The sequence below is a fragment of the Anas platyrhynchos genome, chromosome 4, assembly GCF_047663525.1.
Source record: "Anas platyrhynchos isolate ZD024472 breed Pekin duck chromosome 4, IASCAAS_PekinDuck_T2T, whole genome shotgun sequence".
Taxonomy (NCBI): domain Eukaryota; kingdom Metazoa; phylum Chordata; class Aves; order Anseriformes; family Anatidae; genus Anas; species Anas platyrhynchos.
The window spans coordinates 9,433,242-9,447,177 of NC_092590.1; the positions used below are offsets into that span (position 1 = coordinate 9,433,242).

Here is a 13,936-nt window from a genome sequence, read left to right on the forward strand (position 1 = left end):
AAATGATAATACCTACCTTCTTTAGAGAGATGCGGTGAAGATTAATTAGTTCTTGTTTATACAAAGATTGGCAATAGTGATCTGCGGGTTTGCTAAACACCGGAGTGATTGCTATCGCTGCCTCGCTTGACAAAGAAGCACAGTCAAGGACAGGAGCTGGTGCCACTGCAATCATTTATAGGACCGATGATAGCTGTGGCCTTGGAGAAAACTCTCCCGAACCTTCTGCATCTGAGAACAGGAGGAAATGCGGATCAGGACTCACGGGTCAGGTAGGCAGAGCAGCACTGGTGGGATGGAGCTGTGGTAGGCCCTTCGCTTTGCTTCAGCAGAAGCAGGGTGACCAGCTAGTCCTCTGGTGGGGATTTCTCCTCGTTGGAGCTGTCCTGAAGTGCTTCAAGTCCAATTGTGTGCCATTTCCACGTGGCAAGCAGAAGGGTGTCCAGGTATCATGAAGAAGCTTGCTCTCTGGCTGGGCCTGTGCTGCCCCAGCCACATCACAGAGGACACGGGCAGGGAATCTGAGGCAGAATTTGGTTGCTGAAGCTCCAAACTTGCTCTGAACAACACCAGGAGCAGCTGACCAGCTCTGAAGGTGCTTATTCTTGCCCAGCAGGCTGCTCCTTGAGCTGGTGTGGACGTGGCATTGGGGCCCACCTCAAGTGCTTTGGCCACGGCACCTCTGGGGTATTTGTCACCCCAGCAGCGGCACCGACAGCCCCCCATCACAAACCCTTTTGTGTGCTGGGAAAGGCACACAAATAGGCAGGCTGAACTGCTTCTTCAGTGCTGAACTGTTTCCTCCTGAACCTTGCAGTAGATGCAGGGATGGACTCAGCCTCTCACGTTCACGTCTTTGCCGCCAGTTGCTGCATGCGTACCTTGTGCCACAGCAAATTGACACCTTTCATTTCAGCCTGCTGTGTTAGTTAGACACTCACGGGCAGTCCCATAGGCACGTTAGGCTATTTTCATAGCGGTGCAGCCACAGCAGAATGTATTTTTCCTCACAGCCATCCAATTTGCTCTCACTGGTGCGCTCAGCTTTGCCGGTTTGCCAAGCACATCTGCTGCAGGCAGGGCTGTCTGGGCACAAACGATGGCAGGCCGTGCTGGCCTCCACACATTGCATTCCCCTTCTCAGCACAGCTTTCTGTAGGCTGAGAGTGTCTCTTTTCCCCTTCCTCAGCAGTTTCTTAATTCTTTGTCAGCTGTCCCAACCCTCCTGTGCCCCTGGACCACCCGTGGTGAGGAAGAAAGGAGATATGGTATATAAAGGATACATACCACAGCTGACGGTGCAGCAGGTACCCAGATAAGATGGTGGGGCCATTCGTGAACGACTGGATTTCTGTAATTCTGCTGTAGTTTTCTGTAGGACTGCTGCAGTTCAAACAAACACCAGGAGCTTGCTTCAGCCTTCGTTACTCACAGCTAGGTACAGTTGTGCCGGTCCTCTCCAGCCATCTACTTGCTCACCTGAATAAAAATAAATAATAATAAAAGTTTCAGTTACCATGGTGGATAGTTATGCTGTTAAAGTCAAAGCTGACAGGCTAGACTGTGCAAGACCAAAATTTCATGGCACGAGGTATCAGGCAATTGACATCCATTTCGAGTCACAGGTAGGCAGTCGTTTAGCTGAAAGGAAGGCTGTATTTGGGCCAATTTGCATGGCAGTGCGTGTACAGGTGGGAGCGCAATATGGCAGGAGATGCTATCACTGAGATTAGAATTTATATTTATAGCCTCAGTTGGGATTGTGTTTGTCTGAGGAAAAAATAGTGCCCTGGAAAAAATTACTAAACATCTGCTAATTTAATATTGTCTGTGTCCAGTAAATATCCCTTTAGTTTTCTATTTCCAGTTAAGATTAATTTTCTGATCAAAGAAAGTTTGATCAGAAGTACATAGCCAGCACAACAGCAGCAATATTACATGGCTGGAGGATACGTGTTGTGTCTTTGAATCTCTGCAGGAAAGTCAGCCAGGAGGGGATGATGATGGCTTGTGGTAGAAGCTCTACAATAAATAATAACTCTTTGTTGGTTTGGGAAAAGAGCTATTTTTATGCATCCCTTTCCCACTGACAAACAGAAAAGTTCTTTCCTCACTTTCAGAGCTCAGTCTTTGGTTTACGCATTTAAAACTGTTAGGCTGCTTTTGGTTGAGCCCTGTGCTAATTTCAATTATTTTTATGTTGATCTCTTAAAAACATCCAGAAGAGAAGAGTGCTACCTCGCCATTTGTTTTGGCGTTGCAGGCGATGTTAACAAGATTCATCTCCATCCCCCCAAGCCCCTGCCTTGTCCCACACAGCAGCCAGACAGTCCTCGTCTCTTCCCCTTCCACTTCCACGCAGCCCTGCTCGATCAGCTGTCCTCACCACGCTCAGAGCATCTCGCCCACGCAAGCCCTCAGTGGTTTCTGCTGAGCCCATCACCGGTCCTTCTGCAACAGCATCTTCCTCACCTCTCCCCTGCCATCTCACTCAATATTCGCCGCCTGGCAGTGCCTGTTCACTGGGTGGCTTCTTGCTAATATCTGGCTCTGAATGGAGGCTTCGTGCTCGGAGTATTCCCAGCACCATCTGCCGTCTTTCTTTATTTCACTTTCTAGAAAGGGTTTTGCTGTATCTGAGAGGCAGAGGAGGAATCTGGATCCGGCTGACACAAATCCCAGAAAACATTTGTCTGTTTGCCTTATGCACTAATTAGTGCAGACTTGGTCAAAAGTGCTCTGAACTTTTATTTATTTATTTTTCGCCTTTCTCTAGCATCTATCACCATGACAGCAACGTGCTTCAACCGCAGGAAATTAAAACACGCGACGCAAGCAGCTAATCAAATGCAGAGGCAAACAGAAGACTTCTGCACAGAGCCCTCGGTGTCGCTACAATCCTGCTTTGACAGGAGGCAGAGTTTCTGCAGGGAAAGAAAAAAAAAAAAGAAAAAAAAAAGATGTTTTGTTTGTTTCAAATTCCCTTTTCCCTTGGAAGCGTAAACGTGAAATCACTCTCTTTTCTTCCGGTGGGATGTCTTATTTATTTTCCTGCTGGTGGCTGGTAAAGGAGATGCCGCTGGGTTGTATCCTGGCTTTAATCCACGGCTTGCACAGCTCAGCGTGGGGATGCGGTGGGACTGCAGCTGCAGGACCCGTGGCTGCGAGGACGGGCAGCCCACCAGCTTGTCCTCTGCCATCCTTATTGAACCGATATGGGAGCAAAGGAAAACCCGGCAGGAAAACAATTCCCTTCAAATCTCTCAAAGAACTAGGTGCGTGGTTTTGAAGGAGCCAAAACAGACCTCGTGTCTGGGCTGAGTGAAGCTTTTTATATCTGTGGTATCCGAACGTAAGTGTTGCTGTGGTTCCCAACATGTTGTGACCCTTCTGAAGTTTTCTCACACAAGCTCGAACCCAACACGGCAACACCAAGTGCCGAATTGTGCCAACAGCTACGTGTGAATGGCAGAGTTAGGGCTAAAACTCAGCTTATCCTACACCCTTCCCCTCAGTCCCCAGCCGCACGGTGCACCGCTCACCTCACTCTTGCCTGTAGTTAAGACAGCTCTTTTAGGAAAAAAAAAAAAGGATTTTAAAGAAGCAGTGAAGAGACCCTAGTAAAAGGCTAACAAGTTCATAACAAGTTCATCTTAGGCTCTTTTTAACCTTCACAGTGACCCTTTGGGCTCTGTGCAAGGTATTGCCTGTGTCAGTCCCAGTCGTGACCCTGCTAGAGATTTCAGATGACTTCTGCTAACTTCTCTTGAACGCTTTCATCAGATCATCATCTTATACTGGAGTCTTCAGATGATTTCTTTTTGGGAGCCGTGGAGTTGTACCAAAAATAACATTTGGTTTATTCCCCTTGCACCTACATTTGGTTGTATTCTTTGGAGTCAACAGTTCAGACATCCAAGTACACCTATCAAGGAGCATCACATAGGACTTCATTCCTATTAATCTTTCTTTAGGACTGAAAACTGAAATGCATTTTTTGGACTGATAAAATGTCTGCTATGTGAGTAATGGATCCCGCAAAGCTCGAGGCCTTCCCTGCACCCAGTGAATCTGTGCAGGTGGGTCAAGTTATTCTGCTTTGCTCCCGTGAGCGAAGTCTGGATTTCACAGAGCCATTAAGTTAACCCCTCTCATAAATCCATACAGTGCCATTAGTACCCTTAAATCCTCTCAAAATAATTACATTGCTTCTACCACAGGTCAAAAACTTCGCTGTGTTGTTAAGCACCTGCTGTGTCCCACTCTCCAAAGGAACAGAAGAAGTCAAGGTACAAAGCAACGGGGTCCTCTCCCAGGCGGGACGGGGAATCCCCATGAACCTGAGGGACTCATTATTTGCCTGTCCACACAGATACGTGCAGGATAATTTACCAGCAGGCCTTTTTCAGCAGTGAATTACACTAATGAATGCATTCATCTCTTTTTTCGTCCCTTCTCCAGCTTTTTGAGTTCTGCAGTTGATATTAATTACTGAAAAGCACTCACTGCGTTGCAGGGCCCCTGTAAACAAGGAGCGGATTCCTTGCCAAAAGGGCGCAGCAAGGTTAAATACTGAACACCACTCGACGAGATTTTGCAGAGATTTTGGACATATGGAGCCATGGAAGTGCCTGAGGCTGTCATCAGATCCACTTGGAATCCGTAATCAGGAGGAGCGAGCTGATTGTCTTTGCTTTTCATAATTCTGCATTTGAGTAGTAACTCTCCAAACTATCTCATCCCATAATGTCTTGGCGAAACTTTCATTTTGTGTACACAGCCAGGCAGCCTCTGCCTGCTTTGATTTTATTTCATGGCATCTTCCTCTTGTCTTTGTTTCGCGTTTGGAGGTGCCAGCTGAGTGGCTGCTGTTTTTAAGGATTTTTTCTTTGCATGCTTCTTTAAAGTGATTTGCTGGTATTGAGTATGATGTATTTTAAATGTCTAAAATAGACTGCACTGGGTGCAGGTTCAATATCAATCGATTTGAGACTGCAGCAGCCATGGCACCTTCATATACTAAAACCAGAAGGTATCACAGTTTCTAAAGTAGTGAGTGGGAGAGAACTCACTATCGCTCAGGTTCAGACTACAGCCCCTTTCCTTTTTTAAAAAAATAAAAATAGGTAAAAAAGTTATTCTCTGGCCTGTAGATATTTGCAGTTTTCCATACTTGGAAATAAATCAAAATTTGTTTTCCACTCGTGCAAGGAGAACAACTTTGTGAACTCTAAAGTGAATATTGCATGGAAAACCTGTATGAACATATTCACACAGCACTCACTAAAATGAGAGGAACCCCAAAAAGGCTTTTGCTGCAGAGGGGTGAGTAGAGCTCACAAGTGCCTGCTGCGGGTTATAAGCTCTACATTTCAGCTCTGTTCCCCGATCCACGGGGGCAATTCCTCTTAACCTGATCCCAAAGTCTGTGGCAAACTGTTGTATTTAAGAGCCCTTGGGAGAGCATTTCGCAGGATGGAGATTAGAAAGCAAGAACGGAAAACTGGAAAGTGCTTCGTGGTGTCTCTTTAACAGCTTAGGATTGATTCATTTTCGTATTTGTGTCTGGGTCTTACTCACTGCTGCCTCATAGATCAGTGGCACGCCGGAGTCCCAGCTCATGTTGATGCAGCATATGGGAACGGGATCCATTATCTTTAGTTCCCAGGACTATAAAATGTCTAATAAACTCAGCAGCAAGAGCGCTGGATTTGCGTGGCACTGCCAGCTGCTGTAGCCTCGCTGTCTGTTAAGCTGTGTTTTTCGTTTCATTGTTGATGGGGAACGCTGATAGCCTAGCAAATGATGTTGCTTGCAGATTTGAGGCACTTTCCTAAAGCCTCGATGACATTAGGGGGTTCAGAGAGGCTGACATTAAAGAAAAAATGGTCAGGAAACAGCACCCACAGAGTAAATTCGTGGTTCACCTGAGTTATTTCTCCTTTGGAAAGCAGGAGGCCTCCGATGCTGTGCCCGTGGGATTTGTCCATGAGCAGGAGACAAGGGAGAACACAACTCGTGTGTAGCAGAGCAAGAAGGAGATCCAGTGGGAGCTCAGGGCTCGCCTAGCCTGTCCCCGTCTCCTCTTCCTCCTCTCTCTTCTGCCAGGCAGGTTCTGGATTAGAAAACAGGGGAAATCCCCGGTTTGTCACCTCATTAAAAAATACCTGCTCATTTTCTCCTAAGCCTCTTTCTCCCGTGTCAGCCTGGCTTGTAAAGGTGACTGGTGCTGCGGTGCCTCCACACGCAGGGAAGGAAGAGAGAGGGCCTCACGCTGTAGCAAGCAATCAATTTAAATTAACACGGGCACAGTCAATCCTTACTCATGTCAGCATCCTGGGCTGGCTGCAGGAATCTGAGCAGCAGGTTCAGATGCCTCGCTCTCAAACATTCCTCCCCGTGACAGAGCCCTGGGCACGTTTGCTGCTCCAGCACCGTTCTCAGCCTCTCCCCTGGCTGTTTGCATTACAGCTTGACTCTCCCTCGTTTCTCCCACCCAGAGCTCTGTGGCTGCTGCTGCACCTTTGGGATTAATTCCAAAACCACTCTGAAAACGGTGCAAAACCTGACCTCGCCTACAGAAGTTGCTGTGGTGGGGCGGGGGAGCAGCTCTCAACTCCATTTCGCTTGCTCCCTGTGCATTGCCACAAGGGGCACATTCCTGACCAGTATTAGCTTTTATTGCTTTCTTTACTCTCCTGGGACACGGAGATCAAGCACAGCTGTGGGAAATCAGCTCACATTTCTGGTCTCTAGCATCTTTAGTTTAAGTACTTCGAATCAGTAGCAGGCACTCAAATGGACATTAATTTGAGCCAGCACCCACAGCTCCTACTTAATCCACTGCATACTGATGCCTTTCAACCATCTCCAGATATTCTTTTCATGTTTAAATATCTGAATTCCTACTGAACTGTGGGCACCTGTTCACGAGAAGAGAAGCCTCTGTCCCTCAAGCAGGATCAGTTTCTGTTCCTGGACATCTGTGTCACCTCTTTGACAAAGGACGGCCAAATTTGCAGCGTGAATGCTGGTATGAGTGCAGAAGAAAACGTTCCCTCTGGTCTCACCTGGGCTACGGTCTGTACAGGCGGTGATTACAGCAGCTATCACCCGCGCTTGCAGCCTGGCTGCTCTTGGGTTGTACGTCTGCTGTCGCTGCCTGTGCCCTTGGCTGCCTTCTCAAGCATTTCCATCTCGCAGTCCCTGCCATCAGGAGCTGCAGCACCGGGACAAATCTCTCCAGTGCCGGTGTGTCTCTGCCAGCTTTTCTCCAAGGAACAGCAAGAAAGAAGCTCATGGCCCAGAAGGACTTTACTTTAAAGATCATGGATCAGGGTTTTTTGTGCAAACTGCTTTCTTAAATTATTGGAAATCTGCCGTAATTACTGGGTATTTCAAAATATTCCAGGGAGAACTGGGCCCGTCTGTTTTTCCCTTGCCTTCACGGCCACATGGCTTCTCGGTCATTAGGCATGCAGAAGGATGGCTTTTGTGAAAATGGAGGAGATGGCAATGATGTGTTTGACAAAATGTGACTTCTGCCAGGTGAAGCGGCGTATCTTGATCAGAAGACACCACGAGGCAGAGGATTCATTACCTCCACCGATAGCTTGCTCGGAGCTTTTCACCCACCTTCTTAAAAATGCATTCCTACCGCCTCCGATTTGTCTGTCTCGAGCTTCCAGCTAATGGTTCTTGTTATCTACCACATTAAAGAGCTTCACAGTTCCCTCTGTTTCCTTCCCGCGAAGGTAATGGTACATTGTAATCAAGCCACCTCTCGGTCGTCTTTTTGATAAGCTAAACAGATTGCGCTCTTTATGTTTCTCACTCTAAAGCACTTTCTTCGGCTCTTAAATCATTTTCGTGGCACTTGCTGTGGCTTTCTTCTGTGCAGTCACCAATTTTGTTACACTCTTATTAAAAAAGATGAACCTTGGAGCTGAGCGCAGCGTCAGGAACTGGCCTCAGTGAGACTGCACGCAGCCTAAAAAGCCTGAATGTGCTCGCATTCCCTTTGTGTACGGGGACCATTTCACCTCTTTTTACTGTGTCTTCCCCCAGTTGCTTGTCTACTGTGCCCTGAAACCATATGCAGTTGTTGCAGGGTTTTCCTGCTGCCCTTAGCCTGTATTTAGATGTGATTGTTTGAGCTAGCCTATCTTACACCATCCTCGGTGTGATTTAATTTCTCTCGGGGACTTTTAGCGGAGAGCTGGCACCTACTTCTGGATGTTGAGCCAGTGCCTCCTGTCCCAGCTCCAACAGGAGCCCTGGGTAAGGACCACAGTCCACGGAAAATCATAAAATTCATCTTCCAGGTCTGTTTTTTCAGGCAATAAAATGGGGGGGAAAAAAAAGGAAGCCTTTGGCTCCATCAGTGTGGTTGATGCTCCTGGCCCCATCCTTGTGACAGCTCTTTTCTTACCTGCCACATCTACAAATTGGCAGAGTTTAAGATTTCTTGGGTGGAAAATGCCTTCAATGTCTCAACATTTCTGGAAATACCTGCTTGAATCCCACTCGAAAGTAACTCGTGAAATCAGCTCTTCATCCATTTAATGCAATCTTTACTGGTCCTCGCTTTTTAACCACCGTGCGTCACGCCACTAAGTGAGGCACCCGGCGGTGGAAGGAGGTTCGCCAGCGCACCAAATCCACCGTCAGAAAGGCAAGTGGTTTCTGAGCCAGGGCTTCCATCCCTAATAATGCTGACTGACATTAATTATCACTTAAAACCCCCCTTGTCAGCACTTCCACTTGGCATAGGAACGCTGCCAGGAGGCCGCTCCAGCAGCAGGAAGAATTAATGCCCAGGTCTGCGCTAGGTCCCCGGCGGCTGCTGCGGTGTTGACCACACACCGGCGGCAGGAGTGGGAGGTGCTGCCCTCCCCTTCCCAAACCCTTCATTTTTCCAGCTGGGTTTGCACGCTCGGCTCCACTTTATGAGCGCGGCAGGGTGATTTATTGCAGCCTTCGAGGGGGAGATGCAAGGGTCGCTCCCGCGGGGCTGGCCGAGCTCCCTCCCCGTGCGCCGCTCTCTGCACGGCACGCGGTGGCAGCGCAGGAGGCACTCGCCCATTAAAATGCTTTCAGTGGTTGTCCTCACGACTTAAATAAAAGCTTCTGGTTTTCCGAGGGTTTCTGAGGTGTCCGTCTCTTCATTCTTTTTTTTTTTTTTTTTCTTTTTTTTTTCTGTCCTTCGCGTGTTGTTATTGCTTCCATTCCTTAAAGCGCCGCAAATTGCAAGCCTGTGGCTTGCCGTGAAGGCATGCTGGTAAATGATTTATAGAGGGTCCTACAAATCATGTTGCACAGAGCGCAACCCTTCCCCCACAGCAACAGTCATCATTTTAGAGCAGCGCAGCCTTCAAGGGAGCTAAGCTGTCCTTTCCCTGCTGAGATTTAGGAAGCCAAACAGTACAATGCAGCTAAAAGTGAGAGTAAACACGCCGCAGTAATAGCCTGGCATTTAAGTTTCAGCAGGGCTTAAGGTGGCCTTGCTTATCAGCAGAATTACGTTATAACACCAACTGCTGCCCGCACACGGCCGTGATGCTTTTACAGACACAAAAGAGAAGGCCGATATATGAATATGTCAGCAAGGAGTTAAAATGACTCGAAGGAGCAAAAGGCTAGCAGAGATGTCTGACAGTGAAATGAATTGCAGCGATCTCCGGTATTAATTGTGGTCTCAGCCCTCACCACCCGGCCAAACCTCATGGTGGTTGCAGCAGAACTGAGAGCGCCACGTGGCCCCGTGGCGATAACCTTGGGCCCTTCTGGCTGGAGATTTCCAAGAGCCATCACACACAACTCTCCGTAGTGCACCAGAAATGCTGCAAGATTGGAGATGGGAAGCCCTCAACCTGCCCCTGAAACACGGAGAAGGGATGCTCCCACCTGGCTGTCGGCGCAGGACGTCTGAGGATCCCTCCTGGTCTCAGCTGGCTCTGGCATGGAGCCCATGGAGAGCTGGTTGAATTGACAATGCTGCCTTCCTGTCCCCTGTGTTCTCCGTGCTGATCACAGACTCGCAGAGTAATTTGGGATGGGAAGGAGCTCAGGGTCATGTAGGGCAAGCCCTGCGTGGAGCAGTGCCAATTAAACCCGGCTGCACAGAGCCTTGTCTAGACGGGCTTGAGCATCCCCAGTGGTAGAGCCCGCAGCCTCTGTGGGGTCCTGCTCCTGTCTTTTCACTGCCTTTCCCATGAAAAAAAATCTTGGCTAATATCTAATCCAAGTTTCCTGCATGCCAGCTCACATCCATTGCCTCCTGCACAACTCGGTGCCTCTTGTCCTATCTGGCAGCACCTCCGGGAGGTGTCTGGTCCAGGCTCTGCGCTTCAGGGAGCTGTTCCAGGTCCAAAACGCAAAACCCCACACTTGGCCAGCTCTGTTGAAAGCAGTGGCTCCAAAGAGTTAACGCAATGAAACATCGCAAGGAAAACAGTTCTGGTGCCTAGAAAGGAACAATTCGCCAAGCAGTGAAACAACTGGAACAGCAGATTGCAATTTCGACAAAATATTTTGCCAAGCAAGTTGCCAAAAAGTAAAAATGAATATATATCTGTGTGTGTATATATTGCTAAATTAAACGTGCCTCTGGGACTGGGAAGGGGGTGTTTATCAGCAAGTTATGACCTCTTTAAAGTAATCCAAATGTTCCTGGAGCTAGAGATGAATGTCTGAGCAAGAGGCACCATCTCCTTAATGGAAAAGTGAATTCCAGCCACTGTGATACTCCGTCTGACGAGGACACTTAGCTGTGATGGGGCGGAATAAAGTGCTTTATTACACTAAAGTGAACCATGCTGGGAGTGTTGGGGATATGGTTAATGCAAGTACGGAGAAATTACACAGCGTCTGCTTCGACTTCCTGATTTCCTCTAATGGACACACGGCTCCCAGTCCGAGCGCTTGGGGAGCTTTGTGCCATGCCATTTTCTCCAGTTATTAGCTGGGCTTTTCCTCCAAAGTCCTTGGCAGCAGCAGACTCATTGACAAACCTGGCATTTGCAGCTGGGAATTTAGAGAGCTGGCATCTCGGGTCCGGCATCCCTCTTCTCAATCCAATTTTCCTCTAATGACGCGTTAGGCATTTTAACTCATTAATTGATGTCGCCTGTACTCTGCAGGAAAAGCAGCAAAACCAACACTTCCCTGTGAGGTTTTGGCTGTGGGTTTTGTTAGTTCAGCACTCGTCCTCCAACCGCAGCTATTTCTCTCTTTCTGAGATCCATCTCAGCTCCCCGTTTTGATGCTTCGCTGGCAAACGCAGCAGTGCATCACGCCGCTGACGGGAGAAATTTCCTGCCTGAGAACTGCTCTCCTGGTGCAAAAGGCTGCTGAACACACTTGTCTATGTGTACGTATATATATTTACAAAGGGGTTGCTTTGTCCTGCAGCCTCCTGTCCTGCCATCCCCTCTATTTCCCTCTGCCTGCCCTCCAGTCTCCAGTTTAGGTTGAAATCTGCCCGAATTCCCCACCGGTGTGGGATATTCTCTTCCATTTTTGTCTCTCTTCCCATCCACCCCCTGACCATTTCCCCCCACACCGCTCCTGAGCGGGGCGTGTTGTGTGGAGAGGAGTGACTGGAACGGTTTTGCCTTCAGATTTGCCTTGGTCTCGTCCAGGCGATAGGGAAATGCATGCAGAAACAGTCTCCTAGGAAAACCGACCGTGGAAAATGCAGCTTAAGGAGCAATAAAAGAGTTTACCGCCGTCACGCAGGCACCGACAGGAGAATTTACGTCTCCCCTCGAAAGCTCCCCTGGGGGCACCTCCGTCGTGGGCCGAGGAGACAGCAGCGGGCCCACGCCACCGCCCCGTGCACCACAGGGCCCTCCTCTCCCCTCCCGGGGGCTTCCCCGCATCCCCTCCGCAGTAATTTTCCGCTTGTTGCCTTTTGTCACGGTCCTCAGCCCTGTTACAAGACCCCGCTGACCTCCCGGGGCACCAGGCTCTGGGTTTGCTACCCCGAAGGCTCTCGCACGCTAGGCCGCCTCAGCTGCGGGGAGGCCTCAGAGGGTTTTGTGCTCTTATTTCATCTGGGCATTTATGGCGCTTCCGAGCCTGCAGCACAGGATTCAAGGGCAAGCTAACATTTAGGCCTGGTGCTGTCAAAAACGGCGCTGGAAGGCTCGTGTAACTACACCGAGGGCTCCTTGGGGTGCGTGGGTGAGGCAGGCCGAGAGAGCTGAGAGCCCCACGAACCACGGCCCCACGGGGCTGTTCCAACACTTTTGGGGCTGCATGGGAGAAGAGAGGCAGGGCCCTCACGGGGATTTTTGGGGAAGAGCTTTCCTACGGGGGCTACATGAGCAGGCAGCGCTCCAGCAGTCCCCTGTGCTCCGAAAAACCTCCTGGAGCCGGGTGAGGGTGGAAAGCAGCACGTGGCCCTGAGCGCTCATCGCTCCCCAGGACGGGGACAAAGGCACTGCGTGGGCTCGACAAGGTTGTGTACAGGCATATTTTCCTGAGAGCCATTTCCCCCAAAGCCTTTGTAATTTTTGTTTTGTTTTGTTTTTAATCTCGAGCTCTTTTTCCTGCTTTGTGTCATGCCTTCCATTTTAGAGATGTCAGATGATCTGTGATAAACTGACAGCATGTGCAGGAGCAGCAAGGAGACGAGGTCCATTTTAATGAGACTAACTCTACCGGGTAGTGCAAACTGCGCCTCGACAAGCCCTTGGATCTTGTTTCCCTTTGCAAAGCGCCTTAATGGCATAAAAGGCTTTTTGCACAAATAAGGAAAGGCAATTCCCCAAACAGATTCCTTTCAGGAGCTGCTGAGATGGAAAGCTGCCACCGAGAAGTGCGTGATCCCCTCTAAGAGGTAAGCACGATCAGAAATCAGTATTCTCACGGATCCCGAAAACAGACTGAAATATTTCTGAATAAACTGGTTGTGGCCACGTCTGCCTCAACTCTCACTGCTGCAAAAACCAGAAAGGCTTCACTTAGCTCTCCGCATAAGGAACTCCTCAGCACAGGGCAGAGGCTTAAGCTACAATTACATACAAACCTTCAGCAATTCAGTAATTCAAATAAAAACAAAATAATTAATCCTACCAGCACCAGGTAAATGCGCAAATACAGCCAGGTCTGGTCAAAGCTGCAAACAAGAGCTCTCTTTCAATGCTTTATTTTTAACCTAGACACCACTAGCTTAATGTGTTCTGGAGCATCTACAGAGAATAACTTTTATGGAATATATTTTTTTAAAATCTTGCTTTCCAGGGAAGTGGTTTTTTATCTACTGCTCTTTCCTGAGCTATTTTTGGACCCCAAGGCATGAATTCTAACATTTTCTGGGCAACATTGTGAAAAAGTGAATAGATGAATAGAAGATGTAAGATACTCCAGACTGCCTAAGAGCTATGCAGTCCAGTTTTCCCTGTTCTCTATTGAAATATGGATTTAGTGAGGGTTTGCTCAAGCCTGCAGGAAATCTTATTTATCTTATTTATCTTTAATCTTATTTATGTATTAAAAAATAATAATAATCAAACGTTCCAATCTTAACTTGCATTTCTGACTACAAATGATTCCTGTATTTTTTCAGGTAGGTCTGGAATATTTCTCCAAGATAATTTTAATCTGTTCTTAAATTTTCCCTGTTTATAAAAATCAGATTTATTTAAATAGATGTCAGGAATGCGATATAGCTAGTGATGAGAGGATTTAACTGATTTCTAAAGGCCCGATCAGAACAACTGCAGGGAAGAGGTCAATATTATCTTGACTGTTACTCTCATTGTTATTCTTGACTTCAGTAATATTCGATGCTAAAACAGGCTCCCAGATAAGAATTGCAAATCTTGCATTTGAGAAGAAAGGAAGTGTGATCCTAGAAAACAGACGCTGAGTTCTCCAGATCTCCGTCAGTGTCCAATCTCTACACGCCTGATCGATAGCTTTAGCAGTG

General features: G+C 48.1%; 1 protein-coding gene and 1 long non-coding RNA gene across 20 annotated transcripts in view; one reads left to right on the forward strand and one right to left on the reverse strand.

Annotated features, from left to right (window-relative positions):
- CXXC4 (CXXC finger protein 4) overlaps positions 1-13,936 on the forward strand; it is a 166,851-nt gene that overhangs the window by 138,021 nt on the left and 14,894 nt on the right. The gene's annotated exons all lie outside the window — the stretch shown is intronic.
- The window catches only part of LOC106020089 (uncharacterized), a 252,097-nt gene that overhangs the window by 36,500 nt on the left and 201,661 nt on the right, over positions 1-13,936 (reverse strand). For 5 of the 6 annotated variants that reach the window (XR_011808848.1, XR_011808851.1, XR_011808849.1 and 2 more), the window contains one exon: positions 1,288-1,479. This is a non-coding gene — a long non-coding RNA (uncharacterized lncRNA). Of the gene's footprint in view, positions 1-16; positions 1,480-13,936 lie in introns of all 6 variants that reach the window. The other variant, XR_011808850.1, reaches the window with a different exon arrangement.